Below are 23,078 nucleotides of genomic sequence, written 5' to 3'. Positions count from 1 at the left end.
GTGGTGTCATCTGCATATCTGAGGTTATTGATATTTCTCCCAGCAATCTTGATTTCAGCTTGTGCTTTTTCCAGCCCAGTGTTTCTATGATGTACTCTACATATAAGTTAAATAAGCAGGGTCCCATAAATACAGGTATAGGTCACTAGATTTGATTTACTGACACTTTCTTTTAGGGCTTTTGTGCCTTTTTCATGAGAGTCTGGCCTAGAGTTTCTTGTAACCTCCTTATCAAGCTTTAGTAACAAGGTTATGCTGGCCTCATAAAAGCAGTCAGGGAGTATTCCTTCTTTTTTATTTTTTTAAATGTTTGTAATATTGCACTAGTGAAGCCATCTGGGCCTGGAAATTATACTCTGAAAAGGTTTTCAAATACAAATTTAATTTATTTACAGATATGGAACTATACAAATTTTCTAGCTCTTGTGTCTTGAGGTATTTTATTCAAAAAACTTGTCCATGTCACTTGAATATTTAAATGTACTACCATCAAATTGTTCACAATAACATCTGAAGATTTTTTAAAACATCTGTAGGACATGTAGTGATAACTCCCTTCTTGCCTGACACTGGTAACGCCATACACCATTGGAGGGAAGGAAAGAAGGGAAGATAGTCATGCTTTAGATAACAAAACCACTATTGTGGGAATATTCTCCAGCAGAATTATGCAGAGCAAGACCAGTGCAGATGGAGCAGGTAAACAATCCAGCAATTCTCTTTCAACAGCTTTGACCGTCAAAAATAACTGTGGGCCTGAGGGAAAGGAGACAGGAAGTGAAGGAGAAGGAAACAAACTGTAATGCTTGTGTGGCCAGCAAGACAGTGCAGGAAGCAAAACCACAGCTAAGCCGGGCTTATAACCTAGACACCCAGCCCTCTATCCACAAGGCGTTCATGGCCTCCTGAATTCCACCCATGAACGTCAATGCCTTTTCTCATACATCTTTATTTTCACGAACCTCTGAAATTCGGGAGTTCATTTGATTACATATGTGGAGAGCCAGAGCATTTCCAGCGACTCTGTCACCAGTAAGAGTCACAGATTCTGTCATGCCACAGTGCAGCTATTGCAAATACTGCAAAATATCACTCACATAGGCATCACTACTTTGAAATCCTGAGACTTTATCTGATACAGCACTGAGTTTTGATACTTAATGGATTGTTTTTTTTAAAAAAGGAAACACATTATAATTGTGGGGGTTTTGTACTTCTTTGATTGCTGTTTCAATAGAATTTATAACTATGTATTTTTGAACGCCTTTTAAAAACTGGCTTCCCCAGACTTGAAAGAGAAGGCAATGGCAGCCCACTCCAGTACTCTTGCCTGAAGAATCCCATGGATGGAGGAGCCTGGTGGGCTGCAGTCCATGGGGTCGCTAAGAGTCAGACACGACTAAGCGACTTCACTTTGACTTTTCACTTTCATGCATTGGAGAAGGAAATGGCAACCCACTCCAGTATTCTTGCCTGAAGAATCCCAGGGACAGGGAGCCTGATGGGCTGCTGTCTATAGGGTCGCACAGAGTCGGACATGACTGAAGCGACTTAGCAGCAGCAGCAGCAGTAGCAGCAGACTTGAAAGAAGTCCATGGCAACAAAAAAAATGGGTAAAGCACCCAACAAGGAATCAAGGATCTCACCCACGCCAGGGAGCTCCCAGGCAACAGTTAAGGAGCACCTCCCCTCGGCTAGGACCTGCCCTGGAAGGAGACACAGATGAGTAAGGTTCACCCTGGCTGAAAGCACTAGTCAGTCTTCTGTCCACTTCTTTGTGACCCCATGGACGTAGCCTGCCAGGCTCCTCTGCCCATGGAATTCTCCAGGCAAGAATACTGGAGTGAGTTGCCATTTTCTTCTCCAGGGAAGAGAGAGGAGACCCCACCCATGGATCAAACCTGGACCTCCAGGATTGCAGGTGGACCCTTTACCGTCTGAGCCACAGCCTGGCAAGTTCCTGACATTACCTACAGAGTTAACACCAACAGAGAGCCACCCACAAAAATGACTGCTATCTCCAGAGACTTGGCCTTCACCCTTAGTCTATATAACCTACTTCCCAAGGAGGGGGCAAAATAAACAATAAAGCATAGGCTTTGATCCAGAAAGAGAAGTGCAAAACCCGACCCCAATACCTACTCTCTGTGGCTCTGGCATCTCCTCTAAGCCTTTCTTTCTTCTGCTGTGACAAGGGTTAATACTATCCTTCCCGGTTACTGCAAGGTTTAGAAACACTGGATTTAAAGCACCTAACAAGCACATCATCCCTGTTACTATTAGTTAAATCTTACAGGTCAGAGCTCTGATCCAACACTTAATGACAATTATAGTCTGTCACTGAGATAAAAGGGAGAAAAAAATACAGAAAAGATGGACCATGAACACCGGAAGGAAAAAAAAAAATCATTCTTCAAAGTCCAGTATAAAGTCCCCTCCTCAGGAAAGCTTTCCCCTCCTCTCCTAGCGTTCCCACGGCATTTATCACGGGGCGGTAAACACCTAGCTCTGCGAATGAATGAAGGAGGAACACGCAACAGTAGGACAGAAACAATGAGTTTCGCCCCCATATGATACACACCACCCGGGATGCCAAGTCAATGGCCCGACCGCCCTGATCCAAGAGCCACGAACCAATCACGCGGTACATTTCTTAACGCCAATGCCATCCATCCCAGCGCCTCTCCCGCCCGCTTTGGTAGGAACTGCGGGGAGGAGGGCCTTCCCACGTAAAGACTGATGCCACCTAAAGGTCAGGCGTAAACGAAAAGAGGGAAACTTGAGTCCGGAGAGTAGAAAGCAAGAAGTCTCTAACTTTGGGGGGGTGAGAGGGAGCCTTGTTCCTGGAGCCGCAGCAAGTTAGGCCAGCGAACTTCTAAGACCGCCAAGGGGTCCAGCGTCCACACTTCCCGCAACAATGCCAACTTGGGACGAGGCCAGGGAGAGGGGGCGCGGGCAGGGGCGCGCACGGACTCGGCCGGCCGCGGAGAGCCCGGCCTTGATCCGGGCGCACGGCCACTGCCGCCGCCGCCGCCGCCTTTGTCTCCAGCGCGGGACGCGGCGCGTCCTCTGCCCCGCCTCCGGGCGCGCACGTAGGCACGGGAATGGGAAACGGAAAGCGTCTGGTGCGTTTCTTTTTGTTTTCCAACCTAAAGCAAAAAGTCAACGCCTAACTTCCCGAGGACCCTCTACGGTCACCAGCTACCAACCTCCGGGCCGCGCCGGGCGGCGGCGATGTTCCCGCGCGCCCCGAGCTCCCCCACAACCCTCGGCACCTCCGAGTCGGCGGCGGCGGCGGCGGGCTTTGCGGGAAGCCGCCCTCTTCCCCGCGAGCGGCGGTTGGAGGCCCAGCCCCGCGCGCGTCCTCGGAGCACGTCCCCGCCCTCGGGCCGGCGCGCGCCGCTCCGGGCTGCCGGGCTCGCGAGCGGGTGGTGCCCGCTGGGAACTGTGGCCAGCAGGCCGCGCGGCTGGAGTGGACCAGTGGGAAGGCGGCCCGCCCCTCCGCACCGGGAGCGCCCGGAGCCGGCCCACCGGGGTCCAGCCCCCGCTCGCCGGCGGGCTCTGGTGCCTGCGCTTAGCAGCGCGCCGATCTCTCCACCCGTTTGTTAATTGCAGACACCGATCGATGCACCCCTTGTTAGTTGCAGGCACCAATAGCTCCTCCACCTCTGTTTTTAATTGAACGCACCGGTCTCTACTCCACCCCCTTGTTAATTGCAGGCACCGATCCCTGCCCCTCGTTTATTAATTGCAGGCCTGCGGCTGCCGGCAGATTTGGGAACGGAAGTCACCTGAAATCCGGCTCTAGTGGTCCCCAAGGACGTTTTGCAGGCTAAAGGAGGTAGCTTGGTGGGATGGAAAGAAGGCGGGCTTTGCTGCTCGAGCCGCTTCTAGAGCTTGCCGTGTGATCTTAGCCCCTGTGAGCCTCCCTGTCTCCTCTGTAAAGCGAAAATAAGCTTCCCTGCTTTCCTGAAGAATTAAGAGTGAAGACCAAAAGAGATGAACTTCGTGAACGGCAAAGCAACTTAAAAAGATGATCAGCACTGCGGAATGTTCTGTCAGTGATTTTGAATAGGTTGTAAGAGTGGGAGATCTGACTCTGTCTTGGACCGTGACTTCCTGCCAGGTGTTACTCAGAGGCCTCCAATGCCAGGGCTGCCAGAGTTCCACAGACTTATCTGAGCAGGAGAATCACCAGGTCTCTTGTGAAAACTGCTGGCACTTGGATCCTTCTTCACGCTGAAAGAATCAGACTCCTCAGGGGAAGAGAGTTTCAGGTGGTTCTGTGATCAGATACATGTGGATAACTCTGCATTAGGTAGCAGGAAAACATAGTGCTCTTAAGTTTCTTCTAGCAGTCATTGAAATAGTCCAGGAGATTATGTTTCTGACTGCAAAAATTCTGTGGGAAACCAGAGTACAAACTCTCTGAGAACAGATACTAGCTCCTGTAAGCTCCCACCATCCCCACCTTCAACCGTAATAGAGGATGACGTTAAGGAAGCAAGTGTTAATAAACTAGCCCCAAGTAGGAGTGCCAGGTGTAGCAAAAATTCAGGCTGCCTAATTACAATTGAATCTCAAATGAACAAAGAATGATTTTTCAAAATATCAGTATGGCCCATGAAATATTTAAGATGTGCTGATTTTTTAAAAATTTGTTGTTTATCTGAAATTCAAATTTAACTGGGCATCCTGTATTTGATTTGGCAACCCTCACCCAAAGGGTTTGGCAGACTGAGAGATGGAGTAAGAACTCAGCAGAGCAAGTGTCAGACTCAGGGTCAGGAATGATGTAACAGCTCCTGTGTTATTTGTAAATTACACTATTGGATAGTAATGTAGGTTCATTGTCATTTACCTTTAACCCCATTCTGCATACACAACATATTCCCTGGAAAACACAAAATGAAAATAAGAGCTGATTTCATCATAGGTAAATTAAAAAGTCAATTAAATTAAAATAGTCAAATTTTAAAAGTAAGCAATAGACTGGGAAAAGTATTTGCAGAAGCTATGATACAAAGTGTTATTACTTACTAAGTATAGATTACAATCACTAAAAAATGGAAGCCAGTTGTAGATGAGCAAGACACATGAATAAATACTAAAAAAGAGAGAAAGAGAAAAACATAGGATGTACAATTAGGAAAAAAATATTGCAAAAAGTTCAAAGTAGTGCAAAGTAAAATAACAATTTTTCACCAAAAAAATCAACAAAAATTAATCATTTTAAAAGCTGGCAAGGGTGCTGTGTGATAGCAGTCGGACACTTTTTAGGTTGGTAAACAATTTGGCAGTATCAAAACCCTTACAATTATGAAAACCCTTAATGTTTAAATCTTTTGATTTTGAACTTTGTTTATGGGAATAGATTCTAAGGAAATAATCCATAACTTAGAAAATGCTCTTTACAGTTTTAATTTTATTTTTGGGGCCGCAGGGTTCAGGATCTTAATTCCCTGACCAGGTGTCAAACCTGTGCTCCTTGCAGTGGCAGCACAGAGTCTTCATCACTGGACTGCCAGGGAAGTCCCTCAATTTTAAATTACATCATTTCAATTTTATTATAATAAGGAAAATATTATAATGTACCAAAGTATACTAGAGAAGACGGGGAATATCCTGAAATTCTGTAATTTTCCAGACATAAAGAAGTGGAAATGAAACAAAAATTTACACATTTTGTGATCTATTATGTTTGCAACCTTTTAAAAAGAATGGTTACTATTCATATGTAATATGATCGTAACTAAGTACTTTTTAAATCTATGCATGGAAAAATGACTGGAAAGGAAATAAAGTTAAATATGGGTGGTAGAGCTTTATTCTTAATTTTTTTACATTTTTGTTGAGATTAATTAATTTGATAATAGATAAATCTCAATGTGGTGCCGCCTAAAAAACAAAGGACTTGTCTTATCAGTTTTAAAACTCTAAAATCTCAACTTTGCACACTCATACATTAAATGCTGAAACTATCTAATAGTTAAAACATTTTCCCTAAATATAAACACAGAAACACCTTAACTAACTCTGCACATTGTTCTATGCTTAATTTATCAACTTAGTCATTTACATAACCATATAATAATTAAAGTGCCTTAAGTATTTTTTAAATTTAGCAAACTATATGAAGCCTTGGGTTTTTGTCCCCTCAAATTACATTCTCAATGGGGGCAAGCTTAATTGCATGGACTTTTTAAAAATTGTGTAGTAAAATACCACAATGTTTACCATCATAGTTATTGTTAAGCATACAGTCCAGAAATGTTAAGTATATACCTTTTGTTATACCACTCCAGACTCTTCCTCTTGCAGCACTGAAACTCTGTACCCATTAAACAGTAGCTCCCCACTACCTTAGTCCCTGGGAACGCCATTCTACTTTCTGTCAATGAATTTGACTACTCTAGGTCACTTATGTAAGTGGAATCATACAGCATTTGTCCTCTAGGAGTAGTTTAACTTAGCATAATGCCTTCAGGGCTTAGCTTTATTGTAGCATGTATCAGAATTTCCTTCCTTTTTAAGTCTGGATACTACTCCATTGTATGTATATACAATTGTTATCCATTCTCTGTCAGTGGACACTTGGGTTGCTTCTGCCTTTTGGCTATTATGAATAATACTGCTATGCGCATAGATATACACATACCTCCTCCAGACTCTGCTTCGAATTCTTCTGGGTTTATAAGGAGAAGCGGAATTGCTGGATCACACAGTAATTCTATTTTTTTCATATTTTTGTGGAACAGTCATACTGTTTTCCACAGCCACTGCACTCTTGCATTTTATTTTCCCACCAGTGTACACAAGGATTACAAGTTCTCCACATCCTCACCAGTGCTGTTTTATTGGATTTTATTTGTTTTTTGTTTCTTTGATTTTTGATAGCAACCATCCTAATGGGTATGAGATGATCCCATCATTGTGATTCTGATTTACATTTCTCTAAGAATTAATGAACCATCCCAAAGGGAAAAAAATGCAAGAAGGCAAAGCGGTTGTCTGAGGAGGCCTTACAAATAGCTGAGAAGAGAAGAAAATTGAAAGGCAAAGGAGAAAGGGAAAGACATATCCAACTGAATGCAGAGTTCCAAAGAATATCAAGGGAGAGAAGAAGCCTTAAGTGAACAATGTAAAGAAATAAAGGAAAACAATAGAACAGGAAAGACTAGAGATCTCTTCAAGAAAACTGGATATACTAAGGGAAAAATTCATGCAAAGATGAGCACAATAAAGGACAAAAACAGCAAGGACCTAACAGAACCAGAAGAGATGTCAAGAATACACAGAAGAACTACACAAAAAAGGTCTTAATGGCCTAGATAACCATGGTGGTGTGGTTATTCACCTAGAGTCAGACATCCCGGAATGTGAAGTCAAAGCATTAGGAAGCATTGCTATGAACAAAGCTGGTGGAGGTGATGGAATTCCAGTTGAGCTATTTAAAATCCTAAAAGATGATAGTATTAAAGTGCTATAGTTAATATACCAGCAAATCTGGAAAACTCAGCAGTGGCTGCAGTACTGGAAAAGGTCAGTTTTCATTCCAATCAGAAAGGCAATGCCAAAGAATGTTCAAACTACTGTACAGTTCAGTTCAGTTCAGTTGCTCAGTCATGTCCAACTCTTTGTGACCCCATAAATCGCAGCACGCCAGGCCTCCCTGTCCATCACCAACTCCCAGAGTTCACTCAGACTCACGTCCATCGAGTCCGTGATGCCATCCAGCCATCTCATCCTCGGTTGTCCCCTCTCCTCCTGCCCCCAATCCCTCCCAGCATCAGAGTCTTTTCCAATGAGTCAACTCTTCGCATGAGGTGTCCAAAGTACTGGAGTTTCAGCTTCAGCATCATTCCTTCCAAAGAAATCCCAGGGCTGCTCTCCTTCAGAATGGACTGGTTGGATCTCCTTGCAGTCCAAGGGACTCTCAAGAGTCTTCTCCAACACCACAGTTCAAAAGCATCAATTCTTCGGGGCTCAGCCTTCTTCACAGTCCAACTCTCACATCCATACATGACCGCTGGCTGCAGACACCATCTGCAGTGATTTTGGAGCCCCAAAATATAAAGTCTGACACTGTTTCCACTGTTTCCCCATCTATTTCCCATGAAGTGATGGGACCAGATGCCATGATCGTCGTTTTCTGAATGTTGAGCTTTAGGCCAACTTTTTCACTCTCCCCTTTCACTTTCATCAAGAGGCTTTTTAGCTCCTCTTCACTTTCTGCCATAAGGGTGATGTCATCTGCATATCTGAGGTTATTGATATTTCTCCCGGCAATCTTGATTCCAGCTTGTGCTTCTTCCAGTCCAGCGTTTCTCATGATGTACTCTGCATAGAAGTTAAATAAGCAGGGTGACAATATACAGCCTTGATGTACTCCTTTTCCTATTTGGAACCAGTCTGTTGTTCCATGTCCAGTTCTAACTGTTGCTTCCTGACCTGCATACAGGTTTCTCAAGAGGCAGGTTAGGTGGTGTGGTATTCCCATCTCTTTCAGAATTTTCCACAGTTTATTGTGATCCACACAGTCAAAGGCTTTGGCATAGTCAATAAAGCAGAAATAGATGTTTTTCTGGAACTCTCTTACTTTTTCCTGATGTCCAGCTTGAACATCAGGAAGTTCATGGTTCATGTATTGCTGAAGCCTGGCTTGGAGAATTTTGAGCATTACTTTACTAGCATGTGAGATGAGTGCAATTGTGCGGTAGTTTGAGCACAACTACTGTACAGTTGCACTCATTTCACATGTTACCAAGGTAATGCTCAAAATCTTTCAAGCTAGGCTTAAATGTATATGAACTGAGAACTTCCAGATGTACAAGCTGGATTTAGAAAAGGCAGAGGAGCCAGAAATCAAATTGCCAACATCTGTTGGATCATAGAAAAAGCAAGAGGATTCAAAAAAAAAAAAACAAAACGAACATTTACTTCTGCTTCACTGACTACACTAAAGCCTTTGATTGTGTGGATCATGATAAACTATGGAAAATTCTTAAAGAGATGGGAATACCAGACCACCTTACCTGCCTCCTAAGAAACCTGTACGCGGGACAAGAAACAACAGTTAGAACCAGACATGGAATAAGGTACTGGTTCAAAATTGGAAAAGGAGTACGTCAAGGCTGTATATTGTCACCCTGCTTGTTTAACTTACATGCAGAGTACATCATGCAAAATGCCAGGCTAGATGAATCACAAAACTGGAATCAAGATTACAGAGAGAAATATCAACAACCTCAGATATGCAGATGATACCACTCTAATATCAGAAAGTGAAGAGGAACTAAAGAGCCTCTTGATGAGGGTGAAAGGAGAGTGGAAAAGGGCTAGCTTAAAACTCAACATTCAAAAGACGAAGATCATGGCATCTGATCCCCTCACTTCATGGCAAATAGATGGGGAAACAATGGAAACAGTGAGAGGCATTATTTTGGCGGGGGTGGGGGGGGCCTCCAAAATCACTGCAGATGGTGACTGCAGCCATGAAATTAAAAGAAGGTTGCTCCTTGGAAGAAAAGCTATGACAAACCTAGACAGCATATTAAAAAGCAGAGACATCACTTTGCTGAAAAATATCTGTAGAGTCAAAGCTATGGTTTTTCCAGTAGTTGTGTATAGATGTGAGAGTTGGACCATAAAGAAGACTGAGCACTGAAAAATTGATGCTTTTGAACTGTGGTGCTGGAGAAGACTCTTGAGAGTCCCTTTGACAACGAGGAGATCCAACTAGCCCATCCTAAAGGAAATGAGTCCTGAATATTCATTGGATGGACTGATGCTGAATCTGAAGCTCCAATACTTTGGCCACCTGATGCAAAGAGCCAACTCAATGGAAAAGACCCCAACGCTGGGAAGGATTGAAGACAAAAGGAGTAGGGTTCAACAGAGGATGAGACGGTTGGATGGCATCACCAACTCAATGGATAGAAGTCTGAGCAAACTCCGGGAGATAGTGCAGCTCAGGGAAGCCTGTTGTGCTGCAATCAGACAGGACTTAGAGAATGAACAATAGCACTGATGATACTGACCATCTTTCATGTGCTTATTGACCATTTTCAAGTCTTCTTTGGAGAAATGTGTATTCAACTCTTTGGCCTATTATTTAATCAGGTTGTCTTTTTGTTGAACTGTTGGAGGAGATTTTTATATATTCTAGAATTCGGATGCATGATGAATAAATGATTTGTCAAATATATTATTTTCTCCCCATTCGTGGGTTGCCCTTTCACTCTGTTGATTGTGTCCACAGATACTTTAATTTTATGGCTTAAAAAACTATTTATTTGTATTTATTTACTTGGCTGCACTGGGCCTTAGTTGTAGCACGCAGGATCTTTAGTTGCAGCATACGAGATCTAGTTCCCTGGCCAGGGATCGAATTCAGACCCCCTGCATTTCAGAGTGAGGAGTCTTAGCCACTGGTCCACCAGGGAAGTCCCAACTTTATGACTTTTTAATTTTGATAAAATCCAATTTATCTATTTTTTACTTTGTTGTCAGCTCTTTGGGTGTCATACCCAGAAAATCATTGCCAAATCCAATGCTATGAAACTTTTCCCCCTAATGTTTCCCTGTTTTCTTCTAATAATTTATAGTTTGTGTTCTTTAGAATAGATGTTTGACCCATTTTGTGTTAATTTTTGTATATGATGTAAAGTTAGGGTCCAGATTCACTCTTTTGCATATGAATTTCCAGTTTTCTCAACACCATTTGTTGAAACACCAGAGTATGTAGAGGGGAAAGAATGGATGGTTGGATATTCAGTTCCTGTTGGAAGTGAGAGGTAAGATAGATCAGAATCTAAACACCAGGAGAAAAGTTGAGAGAAGAGAAGAGGACTGGCCCCTCCCCCCCCCACACACAATGCTTTACACATAGGTGCGATTATCTGACCTTCAGTGATCTGTGCCTGTCTCAGAGCAAAGCATCAGGATTCTGGCGCTCCCTGATTCCCAGCTGAAGGGCCAGTCCAGGGCCCAGATATTGCCAGAGCTGCCTTGCCTTGGAAGACTTCTGTTCTGACCACTCAAGTAAAGCCAGAGAGATTCCTCCCTGGAGTTAAGAAGCAAACTGAGGCTAGAGTAAATTGACCAAAATTGATGATAATTGAGGTTTCAAAGAGGAAACTAATTTCTGACTTGGTATTATGTCTCTTTAAAGCAAAAATATCAAAATTAGCATGTAAATGTGGGTAATTAATGGTCAGTCACTCTTTATACCATGATTTTAATCCTGAAGTCATTAATCAGGTGCCTTCACTGGTCTGTTTTCTTTCTGGACCTCTTAGTTAGTGGGGCCTGAGTAGTCTTGCGGGGCCTCCTGTCTAGACAGGCAACCCTGAACACCTGGGAGCCACTCTCCAGCCTGCAGGACTGGTGCTTAGGAGGGATTAACCAGCCAACTCTTCTTTGTAAATTCAACTATGACTCACAGAAATTATACTGATTCCACAGAGGCACAAATGGTTGTTAAGACTTAGTTGATAAAGGCTTGAAGACAAAGGAGTAAATTTCTAATTATGAAATTTCAGGCATAGGCAATAATGGGGAAGATTCAAGGGTCTTCTCAACCCTCACCTCCTGGCACAGGCTCTCACCTGCTCCACTGCGAGGATGTCAGCTCTGCTAGACGGTGATTTGCAATAGTTAGCATTGAGCTAGCAATTGTCCAGTATCTATTTCACACACAGCACAGGCTGAATGCTGGGGGAGTTTTCTTTTAAGTGGAAAAAGTCTTGTCCTGCAGGAGGTTGTAGTGTAGCTGGGGTTCAAACTATCCATAAATACTGAAGAATGGGCTCATATCAGTAGCCTAAATTCTACAGAACATAATTTAATGTCACTTCTTCCAAGAAACCTTTCCTGACCATACTGGCAAAATTACTCCTTACCCAGTCATTTGCTATTCTACCACGTCATTTTTTTATATTTTCCTATACCACTACCTCTCTCTGAACCTCTCTTGTTTTTTTTTTCACATGTCTATTATCTATGCCAGTATTATTCAGGCTAATGGCAAGACATAATACATTTATAGATTGTAAAATAAAGCTAATGGGTTATAACCAGACTTAATTCTTTTTTTAACAAAGTCCAATATAATAGAGTAGAATAGAAGGAACACATCATTGGATTTTTATTAAGAATTGTGAACTTCTCGGAAATACTGAATCCAGTTGCTGTGAATAGAATTAAGAGAAATAATGGAAAGTTATGATGAATTTCAGTTGACTAGTACAAGTTATTCTGTCTTCTACTAAAAAATATCTCATTTGAGTTTTTGGTATATGATGTGAGTATGACCATCATTACAGGACAATTAACAAAATATATTTTATATTAACATTATGCAGACTTCATTGTAAAACATTTTTCTGAAAGGACATTATCAAATAGGATATGTTTCAGGTTTGCATCAAATGTACATTTAATTAAATTAGCATGATTTCCCTTTAATGGGATTTCTCCCTATCATTATAAGAGAAAAGAATGATGGAGGGAAAATTAGAGGGAACATCCCAGTTCAACCTCCAGATATCTAGAACTGTAGACAATCTTGAGAAAAATACCAGCTCTAATAGTAAGCTTCAACTTCGTTGGAGTTGCATGCTAAAAAGAAAAACAGATTGGAAGATTTTGTGAGGCAGATTATTTACAGTATTTTTTTCAGTGAGTAAAATCCAACAAAAGTGACAAATCCCAATATATTATTTGTAATGACGCCTTCAGAACTAAGAGGACTCTTTGAAGCATAGCATACTGAACTTGTCAACAAGCCTCTCAAACACTTAAATGAAAACAAAAGACAAGTAAGTATTGGCACAATTTCTTAGTTGTTTTACAGATTGTTAATAAGATTTCTGTTGCATATGGTTTGGCAAAAGAGAAAATGGCTCATATAGATGTTAAGACATTAACATGAACAGAAATGATGCATGTGATTTTTTTAATGCTAAACCAGCTGATAAATTAAAATTTACAACTCTTTGTGATAATACTGTTTCTAGTTGGGTCTGCATTATTGCAGAATCTTCCAAAGCCATGCTCCTCATGTGGTTAAAATCCAGTATTGAGTCTGAGATCTATCCCCAAAATAGCATGGATGCTATTTTGTTATGTAAGTTATTCAGCTCCTCTAGTTTATGCAAGATGACAAGGGATGTATGTGTGTGTGCATGTGTGTCTCTGTGAGTCTAAATTTAACTCCACACACATTGGATCAGATATATTAACAAAACTGGAAAAAATGCCTCATTGATCAATATCTATTAAACTGGAAACATAATAAAGAAAGTATGAGAAATGGAACCAGCAGAAATGGCTAGAAAACAAAAAGTTATTTGAATATTTTTAAATCTACTAATAACACTTGTGTTTAGAAATCAGCATCATAGGAATTCTACTTATATCTAGAAATTATTCTCCTGGATCTCATGGAAGTGTTAAAAAAGACATGATGAAGGTTGTTATACATATTAAAGACAGCTCATGGACTAGCCAAAATAATGAGGTGTTTTGTTCAGATTGGAGTTAGCCAGACCCTCCAGCTGAAGCATACTGAATAAAGTTCATTGATTGTCCTAAGGGAACCCAAGGGGAAGTATTAAGCATAATAAGTAAACTCAGAAATGACAGTCACATTTTTCTAGTGAAAAAGCAATCTCATTTGGTAAGCAATCTCATTTTTAGAGATGATGTTTGGGATTTAGAATTAGTATATTTAACTGATATTGATATTTTTAATGAATTGAAATTTATAACTTCAGGGAGAAAACAACACAAAAATTCAACAAGCTAAACATGTTCAGGATTCCAAGTGACATGTTGTTATGGCAAGTAAGACATGAACGCAATCACCCTAGCTCCTTTTTGTTCCCCGTATTGTTGCAACATATTGAAAAGGACGGTAAGGACAGAGACTGAAATCAAATTCAGTTCAGTTGCTCAGTCATGTCCAACTTTTTGCAACCCCATGGACTGCAGCACACCAGGCTTTCATGTCCATCACCAACTCCCAGAGTTTGCTCAAACTCACGTCCATCGAGTCAGTGATACCATCCAACCATCTCATCCTCTGTCATCCCCTTCTCCTCCTGCCTTTAATCTTTCCCAGCATCAGGGTCTTTTCCAAGGAGTCAGTTCTTTGCATCAGGTGGCCCAAGTATTGGAACTTCAGCTTCAGCATCAGTCCTTCCAATGAATAGTCAGGACTGATTTCCTTTAGGATTGACTGGTTTGATCTCCTTGCTGTCCAAGGGGCTATCAAGAATCTTCTCCAACAACACAATTCAAAAGCATCAATTCTTCAGTGCTCAGCTTACTTTATAGTCCAATTCTCACATCCATACATGACTACTGGAAAAACCATAGCTTTGACTAGACGGACCTTTGTCAGTAATGTCTCTGCTTTTTAATATGCTGTCTAGGTTGGTCATAACTTTTCTTTCAAGGAGCAAGAGTCTTTTAACTTCATGGCTTGCAGGCTCCATATGCAGTGATTTTGGAGCCCAAGAAAATAAAGTCTCTCACTGTTTCCACTGATTCCCAATCTATTTGCCATGAAGTGATGGGACCGGATGCCATGATCTTCATTTTTTGAATGTTGAGTTTTAAGCCAGCTTTTTCACTCTTCTCTTTTACTTTCACCAAGAGGCTCTTTAGTTCCTCTTCTCTTTCTGCCATAAGGTTGGTGTCATCTGTGTATCTAAGGTTATTGATATTTCTCCTGGCAATCTTGACTCCAGCTTGTGCTTCATCCAGCCCAGCATTTCACATGATGTACTCTGCATATAAGTTAAATAAGCAGGGTGACGTACTCCTTTCCCAATTTGGAACCAGTCTGGGTAGGGGTATTGTTACATTCCATGTCTCAGTTTCAAATTTGTAATCATTACTTTCCAGCAGAGAAATGATAAATATTAGGAAAATTCCTTCAGATGAAAAAACTATTTTCTTTTTGAAAATTCTGAATCATTGACCTAAACTTGGTGCCCCAAAGAGGCAGATGAATTATTGCAGCTTAGTTCTTCATTTTCACTAAAGGATGATCACAAGGCATTAAATTTGTTACCAATTTTAGGGTGGAATTAAAGAAGACTCCCCATTGCCAGGTAAAAAGAGTACATCACTATTACCATCATGGTATGAACCAGGATTTTCAAACTTTAAAACTGATTAAAACAAAGGAGAGAAACAGGCTTGTGCATTCATACACAGAGTATTGTCCTTGTATGTTCTGGATAGGAATAAACTGAGAGGCTTACAAGCACCTAGTGCATTAAATAAAATCTTGGCTAATTTTTGATTTTGTATTGCTTATTTGGGCATTTTTTCTATGCTGCATTCAAGTATTAGTAAGAAAATGTTAATTTTACATGTTTTTTTAAAACGTAGTAAAAGTAAGTGTTATTTTACAAAACTTTTTTATCTTGTTGGGTGGGGAAAAGAGAAGAGAAGGAATAAATTTCTCTGTTATGCAAAAAGCATTCTTCCTGGGAGGTGTGATTTGAGAGAAGGTCAAAAAGCACCTGACCTGTCAGTGTCTACCCTGCCCTGAAACCAACCCCTATGCAGCTGTCCCCAACCTTTTTGGCACGAGGTAACAGCTTCATGGAAGACAGTTTTTCCAGACTAAGTAAGGGGAGGGGATGGTTTGGGGATGATTCAAGTGCATTACATTAATTGTGCCCTTTATTTCGAATCTAATGTTTCTGATGATCTGACGGGGGATACTGGTCCTCGCCCAGAGGTTGGAGACCACAGCCTCTAGAATATAAACTCCAGAAGGGCAAGAGTTTGACCTGTCCTGTTCACCACCGAATCTCCAGAGGTACGTAGCATAGTGCATAGGACACAGTCAACAAACATGAATACATGAACTAGCTAATTTGGAAAAGGCAAGAATTAACAGTTTGTGATTTATCTCTTGTTTGCATTATCCAGACATCTTTACCTCTTTGATAGATGTAGGTTTTAGAAAAGATAAAGAAAAGCTGCCAGAGTCATTTCCTGTGAGGGCCTCCAGGTTGACAAGAACCAGGAAGGGCTCCCTCCTTAGTTTGGGAGGGAATTGTAGATGACCTTGAGTTCTAGACCACTGGATGGGAAGTGACTAAGAGAACAGGAGAGATTGTGTGCAGGTCAAATTGCAAGCTTACAACAGACCATTACTTTTCAGACTTCATAGAAAGCAGCTGTGCCTTGTGTAGGGTTGTTGAGCTCTTTTTTAGCTGAGACAGTCTAGTCCCCATCCCTCATCTTATGGAGGTAGAATAAACCTAAAGTAGGAAGTAGAAATGAGAAATGGTCTTTAGATGCTGAGGGAAGAAACAGAGTCAAATTTAGGTTGGCCTTCATTTTTTTTTTAATAAAATGGGGATAATATTCATAGCATATCATTGAGATGGTATGAGGATTAACTGAAATAATAAATGTGAAATGCTAAGCACAGTGCCTGACCGATAATATGCACTCAGTCATTATCAACTATTATTATTACCATGAGCAATAGAACATAAGATGTTTGGAAATATTAACTGAGGTTTGATTTCTTTCTGCTTCTTTCCTCTCCTCTTTCCTCTATCATTCTGTCATATTCTATGCATACTCTTCTCTGTCAAGGAGTGGAAAAAGCTGAAAATAAAGTCTGTTGAAGGTCTGAATGGATTTATTTTAAACTCGTAGTAGAGTCAACATCTTGAAAAGCAGGACTTTCTTTTATTCCAAAAGCTGTGCATTTTGAGAAAGAACAAGTGTGAAACTATTTCCTGATTTTTGGCGTGGGGCCCAGTGTACACCCCACGAACCAAATCCCAGGACTAATGACTGATAGAAACTCACTGTTAGGGCAATGTTTTTCAAACTGTGGGTTGAGACCTACTCTTGGATAATAAAATTGATGTATTGAGCTAAAACCAGAATGAATGGAATGCAATAGAAAATACCAGAGTACGTTGCAAGGAGTAATGGTAAATATTGTTTCATTAAGCTGTTGTATGCATGTAGTCACTCATGATATGAAATGTGTTCCCTACTGTAGCCACAGTCAATGAAGTTTGCACATGCCAGGAATGCCATAGCAGAGGGCACATGTGTCTGTCCTCTCAGAATGTCCCAGGAAGAACAACAGCTCCTGGGAGAACTGCTACATCCAGAATGGTGCTAGGAGAACACAGAAACCGTAGCCTAGATGGTTACACAGAGTTCTAGACATCTTGCCAAAGTGGGAAAAGATGTGAAAATTTGTTGTGGCCATCATGAGAAAGGAATATGAGACCCTAAGTGAGCCAAATAGACATGAAAAACCCAGAGTCTAGACTAGGATGAAATAGGCAAGGAGAAGTAATGATGGAAACTTGGACTTAGGAACTGATGCTGGCTCAGAACAATGGGGCCATGTGGGAAGATTTGCCATCAGTGGACAAAGCATCATGGTGAGCCAGACATTGCTTTCCTCCCCAAAACAGGGTAGACATAAGCTCTACTCCCCAGACAGATGTCCTCTACAGCTACAAAGACTGAAAGAAGGAGATGGACTAAAGAGAAGAAAACTCCCAAATAGCTACCCAAAAGAGATTATATTTTAATGCTGTTTTAAAACAGAATTAGAAAACAGCACAGAAGGAACTTCCCTGGTGGTCCAGTGGTTAAGAATTCACCTGCTAATGCCCGGGACATGTGTTTGATCCCTGGTCCAGGAAGATTCCACATGCTGAAGGGCAACGAAGTCTGGGACCACAACTACTGAGGCCACATTCTAGAGCCCATGCTTGGCCACAAGAGAAGCCACTGCAACGAGAAGCCCGCACACCACAACAAAGAGTAGCCCCCGCTTACCACAACTAGAGAAAGCCTCCATGCAGCTACAAAGGCTCAGTGGAGCCAAAAGTAAGTAAATAAAAGAAAAAGCTTCGAAACAGGCAAACAAACAAAAAACAGTATACAGATACCTCAAAAAAATAAAAACAGAAGTATCATAATTCAGCAATTCCACTTCTCGCTATTTATCTGAAGAAAATGAAAAGTTTAACTCAAAAAGATATATGTACCCCCATGATCACTGCAACATCGTTTACAACAGCCTGCAGATGGTGATTCAGCCATGAAATTAAAAGACGCTTACTCCTTGGAAGGAAAGTTATGACCAACCTAGACAGCATATTCAAAAGCAGAGACATTACTTTGCCAACAAAGGTCCGTCTAGTCAAGGTTATGGTTTTTCCAGTGGTCATGTATGGATGTAAGAGTTGGACTATGAAGAAAGCTGAGCGCCGAAGAATTGATGCTTTTGAACTGTGGTGTTGGACAAGACTCTTGAGAGCTGCTTGGACTGCAAGGAGATCCAGCCAGTCCATACCAAAGGAGATCAGTCCTGGGTGTTCACTGGAAGGACTGAAGTTGAAGCTGAAACTCCAACACTTTGGCCGCCTGATGCGAAGAGCGGACTCATTTGAAAAGACTCTGATGCTGGGAATGATTGAGGGCAGGAGGAGAAGGGGACGACAGAGGATGAGATGGTTGGATGGCATCACCGACTCAATGGACATAGATTTGGGTAAACTCCAGCAGTTGGTGATAGACAGGGAGGCCTGGCATGCTGCGGTTCATGGGGTCGCAAAGAGTCGGACACGACTGAGCAACTGAACTGAACTGAAGATGTGGAAACAAACTAAGTGTCCATCTATGGATGAATGGATAAAGAAGAAGTTATATATATATAAATTACTTATTTTAAGTATATATATATAATCACAAATATATTCAATCACAAAATTAAATATATGCAAAAATCAACAAATTATTAGCAAACTGAATTCAACAATATATAAAAAGGATCATACACCATGATCAAGTAAGATTTATTCCAGAGATGCAAAGATAGTTCAATATCTGCAAATCAATCAATGTGAGATACCACATTAACAAAATGAAGGATAAAAATCACATAGTAATCTCAATAGATGCAGAAAAAGCATTTGACAAAATCCAGCACCAATTCATGATTTTTAAAATTCACATCAAAGTTGGTATAGAGGGAACATATTTCAATATAATAAAGACCTTTTATGACAAAGCCACAGTTAACACCATACTCAGTGGTTAAAAAAAAAAGAAACATTTTCCTCTAAAATCAGGAACAAGACAAGGATGTTCACTTGTGCCATTTCTATTTAACATAGTATTGGAAGTCCTAGCCACAGCAATCAAGCAATAAAAAGAAATACAAGGCATCAAAATGAAAAGGAAGAAGTAAAACTGTACTATTTGTAGATGACATGATAGCATATATATTGATAGAAACCTCTAAAGTCTCCACCACAAAACTATTAGCACTAATAAATGATTTCAGTAAAGTTTCAGGATACAGCTTGCTATACAGAAATCTGTGCTTTTCTGTACACTAGTAATAAACTGTCAAAAAGAGAAAGGAAGAAAGAAATACCATTCAAAATTGCATCAAAAAGAATAAAATATCTATGAATAAGCTTAACCAAGAAAGCGAAAGACCTATACTTGGGAAACTATAAGACACTGATGAAGGAAATTGAAGACAATACAAATAAATGAAAAGTTACCCTGTGTTCATGGATTAGAAGAATTACTATTGTTAAAATGTCCATTCTAACCAAAGCAATCTACAGATTTAGTGCAATTTCTATCAAAATACCCATGACATTTTTCATAGGATTAGAACAAATAATACTAAACTTTCCTTAGAACCACAAAAGACACCAAATAGTCAAATCTATCTAGAGAAAAAAGAACAAATCTGAAAGTATCACACTACCTAACTTCAGACTATGCTACAAAGCTACAGTAATAGAAACAATCTGGTACTGGCACAAAAACAGACACACAGCAACAGAAAAGAATAGAAAGCCCAGAAAGAAACCCACGCACATATGGTCAATTAACCTACAACAAAGGAGGCAAAAATATGTAATGGGGAAAAGAGGCTCTTCAATAAATGGTGTTAGGAAAACTGGACAACTCCATGTAAAACAATATTACAACACTTTCTCACACCATATACAAAAAAACTCAAAATAGATTAAAGGCCTCAGTGTAACACTAGAAACCATAAAAACTCTTAGAAGAAAACATGGCAGGACACTCTCTGACATAAGTCTTAGTGATAATTACTTTTTTATCTGTATCCTCAGGCAAGGGAAAAGCAGAAATAAATAAAGGAGGTCTAATTAAATTTTAAAGTTTTTGCACAGCAAGGGGAACCATCAGTAAAATGAAAAGATAGCCTACTGAATGAGAGAAGATATTTGCATCAATATATACAAAGAGCTCATACAACTCAATATGAAAAGAGCAAACAGTCTCATTACAAAATGGGCAAAAGACTTGAATAAACAGTTTTCCAAAGAAGACATGCAGATGGCCAACAGGCACATGAAAAGATGCTCAACGTCACTAATTATCAAGGACATGTAAATCAAAACCATCAAGACATACCACCTCACATCTGTCAGAATGGCTATCATCGAAAATAACAGATAACAGATGGTGAGGATGTAGAGAAAAGGGAATTCTAGTGAACTGCTGATGGGAATGTAAATTGCTATAGTCACTATGGGAAACAGTATGGAGTGCCTCAAAAAACTAAAAACAGAAGTATCATGCGATCCAGCAATTCCACTCCTGGGTATGCACTGAAGAAAACAAAAACACTAATTCAGAAAGACACCTGCATCCCAATGTTCACAGCAGTATTATTTTCAATAGCCAAGATATGAAAGCAATTTAAGTATCCATCAACAGATGAAGGGGAAAAGAAGATGTGGCATATACGTACAATGGAGTGTTACTCAACCATAGAAAAGAATGAAAACTTCCCATTTGTAACAACAAGGATGGGCCTGGATGGTATTAAGCTTAGTGTAGTAAATCTGCCGGAGAAAGACAAATACTGCATGTTTTCACTTATATGTGAAATCTGGAAAAGAAAACAAATGGATATGACAAAACAGAAACAGACTCAGAGATATAAAAAGCAAAAGAGGCAAGATAGGGGAAAGGAATTAAGAAGTACAAACCATTCGGTATAAAATGAATAGAGGGGCTTCCTTGGTGCCTTAGTGGTGAGGAATCTGTTTGCCAGTGCAGGGGACACGGGTTCAGCCCCTGACACAGGAGGATCCCACATGCCGCAGAGTAACTAAGCCCGGGTACCAAACTACTGAGACTGTGCTCTAGAGCCCAGGACCCACCACTACTGAAGCCCGAGCTGCCGAGAGCCTGTGATCTTCAACAGGAGAAGCCACCGCAATGAGAAGCCCGTGTATGGCAACTAGAGAGTAGTCCCCGCTTGCTGCAGCTAGAGAAAAGCCCGTGCAGCAAAGACCCAGCACAGACAAAAATAAGTAAATATATAAAAATACAATTATCTTAAAAATAATAAAAATAAATAGGATACAAACATTAAGCACAGAGAGTATAACCAATATTTTATAATAACTTTAAATGGAGTATAATCTATAAAAATATCATATTGCTATGTTTCACACCTGAAACTAATAAATCAACTATACACCAATTTAAAAAAAATAAATGCAATCTTGCCATTGCAATAACATGGATGGACCTTGAGGCCATTCAGTTCAATTCAGTTGCTCAGTCATGTCTGAGGCTTTGTGACCCCATAGACTGCAGCACGCCAGGCTTCCCTGTCCATCGCCAACTCCTGGAGCTTGCTCAAACTCACATCCGTCAAGCTGGTGATGTCATTATGCTAAGTGAAATAAGTCAGACACAGAAAGACAAATACTATAAGATCTTGCTTATATGTAGAATCTAAAAAACAAAACAAAAAACCAAGCTCATAGAATCAGGGAACAGATTGTGATTGCCAGAGGCAGGCGCAAGTGGTTCAGTTCAGTCGCTCAGTCGTGTCCAACTCTCTGCAACCCCATGGACTGCAGCATGCCAGATTTCCCTGTCCATTAACAACTCACAGAGCCTACTCAAATTCATGTCCAGCAAGTCGGTGATGCCATCCAACCATCTCATCCTCTGTTGTCCCCTTCTCCTCCTGCCTTCAATAGTTCCCAGCATCAGGGTCTTCTCCAAGGAGTCAGTTCTTCGCATAGGTGGCCAAAATATTGGAGTTTCAGCTTCAGCATCAGTCATTCCTCAGGACTGATTTCCTTTAGGACGGACTGGTTTGATCTTGCAGTCCAAGGGACTCTCAAGAGTCTTCTCCATCACCACAGTTCAAAAGCATCAATTCTTCAGCACTCAGCTTTCTTTATAGTCCAATACTTCGGCCATCTGATAACAGCCGACTTACTGGAAAAGACCCTCATGCTGGGAAAGATTGAAGGCAGGAGAAGGGGGGTGACAGAGGATGAGACGGTTAGATAGTATCCCCGACTCAACAGACATGAATCTGAACAAACCCTGGGAGATACTGAAGGAAAGGGGAGCCTGGCGTGCTGCAGTCCATTGGGGTCACAAAGAGTCAGACAAGACTCAGCGACTGAACAGCAAAGATCTATGCAAATTGAGGACCCTGTGCGAAGGTTCTAGAGCGCCTTCTCCTAGGAGCCTCGTTCCTGGCCGTAACTCTTCATTCAAACTCCATTTCCCAGCAGCTGCTGAGTTTTGCCGGCCTTGTTCTCTGAGCACCACTTCGTGCTCCTTCTCTGTCCTCCATCATCACTGCGGTTTCTCAGTCCCCAAACAATTCTCTAAAGGAACTAGAATGGAGAGTTGAACATTGAGGCGAGTGATCTTTGCTCAAAAGTCTCTCTAAGGCTGACCTTTCCCGGGAAACAAGGACTTTCTGTCTCTCACCCTGGCACTCATTCCACGGTCCCCACCCCCACCCTCCGTTTCAAAGGCTTCTCTGAGGCAGCGGCCATGACGTCACTTCCGGCGTCTGGGTCAGGCTCGCCCAGCCTCGGGCGCGCCTGCGGCGGCCTTTGGTCACCCATCCCTGAGGCAGCGGGGCGGCCCCCAGAGCCGGGCACGCCTTCTTTCTCAGCCTCCTTTCTCCTCAGGCAAACGTTCCCCCACCGCCAGCCCCCAAGCACGTCGGGGGAATCTTCAGAGAA

The 23,078-nt window shown here is 41.3% G+C and overlaps 1 protein-coding gene across 2 annotated transcripts in view; it reads right to left on the bottom strand.

The window, feature by feature from the left end:
• HHAT (hedgehog acyltransferase) overlaps positions 1 to 3,376 on the bottom strand; it is a 362,562-nt gene extending 359,186 nt beyond the window's left edge. Inside the window, exon 1 of one of the 2 annotated variants that reach the window (XM_040263100.1) lies at positions 3,210 to 3,376. The gene's annotated coding sequence lies outside the window, so the exon portion shown is untranslated. The remainder of the gene's footprint in view (positions 1 to 3,209) is intronic. The other variant, XM_040263101.1, reaches the window with a different exon arrangement.
• Between the last annotated feature and the right edge of the window lie 19,702 nt (positions 3,377 to 23,078).

Source organism: Oryx dammah, unplaced genomic scaffold, assembly GCF_014754425.2.
Source record: "Oryx dammah isolate SB20612 unplaced genomic scaffold, SCBI_Odam_1.1 HiC_scaffold_21, whole genome shotgun sequence".
Classification (NCBI taxonomy): Eukaryota; Metazoa; Chordata; class Mammalia; order Artiodactyla; family Bovidae; genus Oryx; species Oryx dammah.
Note: the sequence above shows the minus strand (reverse complement) of the source record. Positions and strands in the feature narration are given on the sequence as shown.